Source organism: Triticum dicoccoides, chromosome 3B, assembly GCF_002162155.2.
Source record: "Triticum dicoccoides isolate Atlit2015 ecotype Zavitan chromosome 3B, WEW_v2.0, whole genome shotgun sequence".
Taxonomy (NCBI): Eukaryota; Viridiplantae; Streptophyta; class Magnoliopsida; order Poales; family Poaceae; genus Triticum; species Triticum dicoccoides.
In genome coordinates, this window is record NC_041385.1 from 256340125 (window position 1) to 256349496 (window position 9372).

The following is a 9372-nucleotide window of genomic DNA, read 5'->3' on the forward strand; positions in this document are numbered from 1 at the left end:
CGGGAGCCCGTTCCGGCACCCTGCCGGAGGGGGAGATCATCACCGATGGCCATCTTCATCATCTCGACGGCCACCACGATGAGGAGGGAGTAGTCTACCCTCGGGGTGAGGGTTTGTACCAGTAGCTATGTGTTTAGTCTCTCTCTCTCTCTCTCTCTCTCGTGTTCTTGAGATGTCACGATCTTGATGTATCGCGAGCTTTGTTAATATAGTCGGATCATATGGTGTTTTCCCCTCTCTATCTTGTGATGAATTGAGTTTTCCCTTTGAGATTTTGTTTTATCGGATTGAATACTTTTATGGATTTAAGAGCACTTGATATATGTATTGCAAATGAATACTCGTGGTGACAATGGGGTATCATATTTATCCACTTGATATATGTTTTGTTACTCAACCCGCGGATTCCCGAGGTGACATTAGGGTAATCTATGCATAGGGGTTGATGCATGTTCTTTTCTTTGTTTCTCCGGTAGAAATCTTGGGGCACTCTTTGAGATTCTTTGTGTTGGATTGAGTATTATGGATCTGAAATTGTTTGATGCATATCGTATAATTAACTCATGGGTACTCGCGGTGACATTGGGGTATCAAGGTGACATTAGAGTTGGTTGATATGCATCGAACTCTAGGATAGATTGATTGGAAAGAATAGCTTTGAGGTGGTTTCGTACCCTACAAACAATTTCTATCTTTTGTTCTCCGCTAATAGGAACTCGGGAGTGATTCTTTATTGCACTTTGAGGGATAATCATATGATCCAACTAGGTAAGCAATGTTGAGAGATTGCACTAGTGAAAGTATGCACCCTAGGTCTCATTTTCCATTATTGCAATACCATTTGTGCTCCGTTTTACTATTACTACCTTGCTGTTCCTTATAGTTTGCACTAACAAAACTCATATCTACTATCCATACTACACTTTTATCACCATCTCTTCACCGAACTAGTGCACCTATACAATTTGCCATTGTATTGGCTGTGTTGGGGACACAAGAGATTTCTTGTAATTGATTGTAGGGTTGATTGAGAGAGACTATATTCATCCTACGCCTCCCATGGATTGATAAAACTTAGGTCATCCACAAAATTGCTATTGTCCTACAAAACTTTGCGCTTGGAGGCCCAACACAAGTCTACAAGAATAAAGTTGCGTATTAGACATCAAGGTCTTTTCTGGCGCCGTTGCCGGGGAGGTGAGTGCATGAAGGTATATCTTAATTAGATCTTGCATTCGGATCTTGTAGTTTCTTGTTTATCACTAGTTGGATTCATAAAAGAAAACTAAAAAAATGGAATTAATGTTGCATCATATTATTGATCATCTTTACAATATCTTTCTCGAAAATGATGGATTGGAAAATTGTGCTCAATTGTTAGAAGAAGAAGTCAATAAAATGTTTGGCACAATGTATTTGAATGATGAGCATGATTGCAATGTTGTTAGTATGAATTCTTTGAATATCCAAAATGCTAATGATGATTGTACTAGCCATGATAATGATGTCTCCTATAAGAATGTCAATTTTTGCGGAGTAAATTGGGAGTGCACACACACACCAAAAAGGGAAGATAGATTTTGTAAGAAGCATAAATATTTAGAAACAAAAAAGTTGCAAGAGAGGCTAGATGATTGTGCTGAAAGATTTAATATTTTTAGCCATCCTTGTGAACTTTGCAATGAACATGGTCATTTAAATCTCCAATGCTATTTGTTTCATGATCAAATCGTGTCCATAAATTGTGATAACTTGATTACCCTTGAGCATCATAAGGAGCTTAGTCTTCTTTTGGGATATGAAGAAATGAAATGTATAACTTAGGATATTCCAAAATTTAATCTCAATAGAATTCTTGATTTTGATCTAGAGGATATTTATATGTTTTGTGTTGTAAATTGCATTGAGAATCCTTATATTGCCAACTATCTAAAGACAAGAAAACAAATGGAGCATGAAGAGAGTACTAATGAAAGGGAAAATATTTACCAATACCCTCCTAGTGTTTATTATGAAGATTCAGGTAACGAGGAGGAGCTTCCTATCCAATCAATCTCTTCAACAAGATGCTCGAAAAAAATGATTAAACCCACACGTGGGGTGGTGAAGAAGATAAAGAAAAGAAGAAAAAGTAGAGGTAAAAAGGTAACTCTCCCAAGTAATATTGCTCCATCACCATTGTGCCTCATGAAAGTGAATAAAATATGTTGATGGAGGATAATCATATTGAGTATGATTTTGTGATGCCTACTACTTGTTGTGATGATTATGATTGGGAAGACAATGATGTCTCTTATGACCTTGAAGATCTTTTTGGCACTTGCTTGGAAGAATATGATAATAATGTTTGCTATACTATTGGTGCCATTCATGCTATTGATAAGAATGATTATGATGATATGGAAAACCACAAGCTTGGTGATGCTATGTTTGATGAGTACGAAATGTTTGAAGATTTATTTATTGAAAATAATGCTTGTCCCAAGCTTGGGGATGCTTTGCATAATGAATATGATCCTTTGATTCCTTCTACTTTCGATAAGAAAATTTACTATGATGATAGCATGCCCCCTATTTATGATGACTACAATGATGAAAGTGGGTTTGGAAGCGTGTCAACTCTAGGTAGTAGTGATCCCACAATTTTGGAGGGTGTTGAATCTTATTACAATATTGATGAAAGTGGATTTGGAGAGGTCATGACTTTATTTAGTGATACATCCACTACGTTGAAAGAGGTTTCAATTGACTATGATGAGAACAAAGTTGCTACTTATGATGATTATTATGATGACATCTATGCCATAAAGAGTGATAAATCTTCTATGCTTTTGGATCATGAAAAGAAGGCTTTATGTGATGATTATATGGATGAATATATTCATGATGCTACTGAAAATTATTATGAGAGAGGAACTTATGATTTATGATGCTCTTGTTATGTTTCAACTTTAATCTTTTATGCGAGCATCATTCAAATCATCATGCCTAGCTTAAAAGGCATTAAAGAAAAGTGCTTGTTGGGAGACAACCCAACACTTTTATCTACTGTTTGTGTGTGTTCACATGATTAGGCTACTGTGGTAATCATGTTCTATTGCTTTTGTTTCAATAAAGTGCCAAGTAAAGCCTCTGGGATCATGTTGGGTGATAGTTGATTTGATCTTGCTGAAAAACAGAAACTTTTGCACTCACAAAAATAACTCTCATTTTTAACAGAAGAGTGATTTTGAGTTAATTATTTTTGAAGAAGATTAATATACAAATTTCTCACGTGTTCATATTTGTTTCATAATTTTTGGATGAGCATAAGTATGGTTTGAGTACAGATTACTACAGACTGTTCTGTTTTTGGCAGATTCTGTTTTCAATGCATAGTTTGCTTGTTTTCTAGTTTCTATGGCTTATATTGCTCAGTATAAATTGTAGAAATTATATGCTATAGTAGGAATTGTGTGGAAACAATTATGAATATTGTATTTGACAGTACCAAAGTGAAATGGTTTGCTCTTTATCATACTAACATATCTCACAAAGTTCCGTTAAGTTTTGTGTGATTGAAGTTTACAAGTTTTGGGTGAAATGTCAACATGAGGAGAATAAGGAGTGACAAGAACCTAATATTGGGGATTCCCATGGCACCCCCAAGGTAATATTCAATGAAGATCCAAGCAACTAAGCTTGGGGATGCCCCGGAAGGCATCCCTCTTTCGTCTCCAACATTATCGGTAACCTCACTTGGAGCTATGTTTTCATTCGTCACATGATATGTTTTGATTGGAGAGTCAATTTATTTTGTTAGGATTTGCTTGCTGTTATTTAGAATAATTTCTTGCGTCTTTCTTTTCAATAAAAATGTCAAGGATAGCTTTGCCATGCTTATTTTGCAAGTATACTTGTTGCTGTTTGAAAATAGAAAGTTTACCGCTGTTGCAAAAATTCCCTAGAAAAGTCAGAATATGATAAAATGTTGAAACTTTTTTAAAAATAAGCTCTGATAAATTTTCAAAAGTGTGATATTTTTTTCATTATTTTTGGTGTTTAAGAAGAATTGATACTCTTGCATTCTTTACAGACTTTACTGTTTTGGCAGATTGCTGTTATGTTTGCATTGTTTGCATATGTTTGCTTGTTTAATGATTCTATTTGAGGATAGGAGTATTAAATATGCAGAGGCATTTAGTATGCAATGTTGAATAATAATTTTTGTGGTTTTCTACTGTAGGACCTTGAAGTATGTCTAGAGGGGGGGGTGATTAGACTACTTGACCAATTAAAAACTTAACCTTTTCCCAATTTTAGAGTTTGGCAGATTTTAGCTATCTTAGGAAAAGTCAAGCAATGATCACACTATTCAAGCAAGCATGCAAAGAGTATATAGGCAGCAGAAATTAAAACATGCAACTTGCAAGAAAGTAAAGGGAAGGGTTTGGAGAATTCAAACGCAATTGGAGACACGGATGTTTTTGGCGTGGTTCCGATAGGTGGTGCTATCGTACATCCACGTTGATGGAGACTTCAACCCACGAAGGGTATCGGTTGTGCGAGTCCACGGAGGGCTCCACCCACGAAGGGTCCATGAAGAAGCAACCTTGTCTATCCCACCATGGCCGATGCCCATGAAGGACTTGCCTCACTAGCGGTAGATCTTCATGAAGTAGGCGATCTCCTTGCCCTTACAAACTCCTTGGTTCAATTCCACAATCTTGTCGGAGGCTCCCAAATGACACCTAGCCAATCTAGGAGACACCACTCTCCAAGAAGTAACAAATGGTGCGTTGATGATGAACTCCTTGCTCTTGTGCTTCAAATGATAGTCTCCCCAACACTCAACTCTCTCTCATAGGTTTTGGATCTGGTGGAAAGAAGATTTGAGTGGAAAGCAACTTGGGGAAGGCTAGAGATCAAGATTCATATGGTAGGAATGGAATATCTTGGCCTCAACACATGAGTAGGTGGTTCTCTCTCAGAAATGGTAAGTTGGAAGTGTAGGTTTGTTCTGATGGCTCTCTCCATGAATGAAGAGGAGGTGGAGGGGTATATATAGCCTCCACACAAAATCTAACCGTTACACACAATTTACCAAACTCGGTGGGACCGATTCAATAGACTCGGTCGGACCGATTTAGTAAACCTAGTGACCGTTAGGATTTTCGGTGGGACTGACATGCAACTCGGTGAGACCGATTCGGTTAGGGTTAGGGCATAACGTAATCTTGGTAAGACCGATTACACAAACTCGGTAAGACCGATTTCGGTAATAAGCTTTCCAAAGAGTTGGTCAGGTAAACTCGGTGGGACCGATTTGCTCTTTTCGGTGAGACTGAAATGTTACAAAAGGGAAACAGAGAGTTTACATTGCAATCTCGGTGGGACTGATCGCTCACTTCGGTTAGACCGAAACGTTACAAAGGGAAATAGAGAGATTACAATCCCATCTTGGTGAGACCGAGATCCCTATCGGTAAGACCGATTTGCTTAGGGTTTGTGGCAGTGGCTATGCCTTTTGGAATCGGTGGCGCCGGATAGAAAGAATCGGTGTGACCGATTTTGGCTTTGGGTTTAGGTCATTTGTGGATGTGAGTAAGTAGCTGAGGGTTTTGGAGCATATCACTAAGCACATAAACCAAGAGGCTCATTAAGCAACACCTCATCCCTCCTTGATAGTATTGGCTTTTCCTATAGACTCAATGTGATCTTGGATCACTAAAATATAAAATGAAGAGTCTTGAGCTTTTGAGCTTGAGCCAATCCTTTGTCCTTAGTATTTTGAGGGATCCACTTTCATCATCCATGCCATGCCATTCATTGAGCTTTCCTGAAATAATAGTCTTGGAATAGCATTAGCTCAATGAGCTATATGTTGTTATGAATTACCAAAACCACCTAGGGATAGTTGGACTTTCAATCTCCCCCTTTTTGGTAATTGATGACAACATATAGATCAAAGCTTCGACAAATGATAATAAGATTGAATAACATCGTCGCTTTGAGAAGTATGTGATAAGCAAGAGCTCCCCCTAAATTTGTGCATAGTTTAAGATTTGCTTTGGACTGCAAATGCACAATGAATTAGGCTCATGGGTTACTCTTCCATGTCACATACATCTTGGTGGAGCGCTCAAAATAATAAATATTGAATACATGCACTCATCACCAAGCAAAGTGAATGATCACATAGGATAGATAAGATAATATCATCAAACATGCATAAGTGTAGTTTATGATCAAACACATGATCATCAATGTCTCACAAGCATAGTATCTCAAGCAATCAAAAGCAAACAAGTTTAACCACCAAATCAAAAACAAGAGAGAATCAAGGCAACACTCTCTCTCTCGAAGCCTATGATCTATACATTTTCTCCCCCTTTGGCAACAAGTTACCAAAAAGTTCATAGAAAATGCATAGTGCTAGATCGTCTCTCAGGCTTGATCTTCAGGTGGTGGTGTCCAGATAACTCCAAGAACAAAGGCTTCAGTTGAAGTAGAGGGTACTGGAGTTGATGCTGGAGCTGGTTGCACTGGAGCAGTAGGGGTTGTAGCTGGTGCAGAAGATGTTGCTCTAGTGTCTGTCACAGGCACTGCAACTGACCTCTGGGCTCTGGGCACTCTGGCAAACACATTAGTTGTAGTCTTGCCCTGCCTCTCTTGCATGTCATCCTGCAGCTGCTCTACAACTGACCGAATCTCAGTTACTTTGACATCAAGGTCATGGAATTTGAGTTCCATGATTCTTTCCAAGCTCTCCTGATTCTGAGTGAGGGGGCCAGTCCCTTCTCAGTCCTCAGTGTTTATGCTATTAAGTAACCAAGCTGCTCCTGCTTGTTCTTCAAGAAATACTCAGATGCCTCCTCTTGAGTTGGCATCTTGGCAGCCTTCTCCTTCCTTGCCTTCTCCTTCTTCTCTTGAGCTTGAACTGATGATGGATCATTCTCATTCATGACAACCTCATTGTCCTCAAAGTCTAGATAAAGTGGAAAATGTTCCTTATCCAATTGATATTTCCCTGTGCCCATCTTTGAGTTTATCAACACTTGAATCTGAGGGGCATATCCACAGCTCCTCTTCTGATCTGCTACTGTCCTCTTAATGGTTTCAATCATAAGGCTCATGACTTTGAACTTCCGTGGCAGATCAAACACATGCAACATGTTGATGGCATGCCCTCTGATCATGTTGTGGTCACCAGACTTAGGCAACAGAGTATGCCTTAGGTTCCAATTGATAGTTGGCAGCCCTGATAGCAGAAAGTGGATTGATCCAAACTTGTGTGTTTCAACAGCTTTGTCTGGGATCTCCTTGTACATGTGTGCCATGGAATTGTGGTCCATCTTGTTCTTGGCATAAATGTCCAGGTCATCTTCATTTTCCTTTGGGGCATTGATCGGACTTGCCCATTCTTCAACAATGGACTGGTACCTGGTGGCTTCTGACATCCAAACTATCCTTCCATTTGGATAGAAGTGTGCTGTGGAGTAGAATTGCATGATAAGTTCATCATTCCAGTTGGTGAGCTTTTGCCCAAGAAAATCAGCAACTCCACAAGCAACAAAACTTTCTTGCACTCTAGGATAGTGCTCTTCATTGTCCTTGATGTAGGTCCAGTCGACCCACCTCATATCACATACTATGGGCTTCTTATCCAACAAGATTGTCTCATAGAAGTCCTGTTGTTCCTTTGTATGGAACCTGTAGTCAACAGCAGTTCTTCTCCTTGAGGCATATGGATCTTCCATCCTCCATAGCCTCAACCCCGAGTCCTTCCTGATCCTCATGTCCTTAGCCACAGGATGGGCATCATTGTGGTCTGGTATATTGGGCTTGAGCTTCCTTAGGACCTGTCCTTCTTCATCTTCTTCATCAGCAACATTTGGCACTGGGGCCTTGTTCTTCTCAGCAGCTGGAATACTCCTAGTATTCCTATTTGGTACAAGCTTGGCCTTGGAGGTAGCTTTGGGTGCTTCCTTGGGCTTAGATCTTGCAGCCCCTGACCTAATAGCATCACCCATAAGCTTGGGTGCCTTGGGTGCTGGTGCAGCAACCTCTTCTTCCTCTTCAGAATCTCTTCTCATAGAGGGCTTTCCAAGAACCTGGTCAGTTGTGGTTCTTGCTCTCTTCTTCTTCTTGTCCTGAGCACCTTCATCCTCTGATTCAATGGTAAACTTCATTGTCTCTCCAGTAGGAACTTTCTGAGATTTGGAAGTTGTGACTTTCTTTGCAGGTGCCTCCTTGGGTTCAGTCTGTTCTGGCACTTGAGTGGACCTTCTGGCCTTGGGCATTGGTGTCCTCTTGGCAGGAACTTTCTTTTTCAGTCCAGGCTTTGTGCTATGTGCTGAGCCATATTCCTTCTTGAGCACTACTTTCTTGGAAGTAGCCTCATCTTCTTCAGCTTTATAGTCCTCATCCTCTGAGTCTAAGGTTCTCTTCCTCCTTTGCCTGGTAGCAGCCTTAGGCAGGTTGCTAGGAGTGCTTCTGCTTCCTTCATCTATAGAACTTGAGGGACTAGTGCCCTTGCTCATGTCAATCTACTCTTCTGACCTGTTCTGGCTGTCACTCTGGTCTGACATACTGCAAACACTGACTGCTGACCCTGTGAAGAGTTATAGATGAGATAGAGTGGATGAGCATCACAAAATGCAGAGATTTTTGCAAAAGAATGATTCAAAAATTCAGTTTTAGTTTTCCACAGAAAGCATTTCGGATCAACTGATTTTCAAACTCGGTGATACCGAAGCAGTTTTGGAACCTAAACTGATGAACTCGATTGGGCCGAGTCACAGTTCGGTGGCACCGAGACTGCTAGGGTTTCACAAAGTCCTAAAATCGGTCGCACCGATTAGCAATTCTCGGTCAGACTGAGAGTTACTAGTGCAATGGCATAAGCCAAATCGGTGGGACCGAGTTTTTTCAACTCGGTGGGTCTGAGATGGTTTCGGCGGAAACCTAACCCTAAAATTTCAAATCTAATCTAATCTACGGATTGCATTGAGTGGATAGGAGTGTTTCAATCGTGACAAGAATCAATAAGAACACAATGCGCTAGGAATCGGATGAGGATAGCACAGGGATCGAGTCCATACCCTAGCTTGGCGATGAACTTGCTACGGCGGCAACGGCGGGGGCGAAATCCGTTGACGGCGGCGGAGACCAGCTACTGGAGGCGGCTGGCGACGAGGAGACGATCTGGAGACCCTCGATGGCAGAGCGAGCTATTGTGCGGGCGAAGGGGTTTGGAGGAATTTCCAAATTTTTGCCCGTGACTATATATAGCCCGACCCTGTCGGTGTGACCGAGTGGAACAACTCGGTGGCACCGAGATGCATAACTGTGTACAATTACAGCAAATCGGTGTGACCGAAAAGTTCAAAT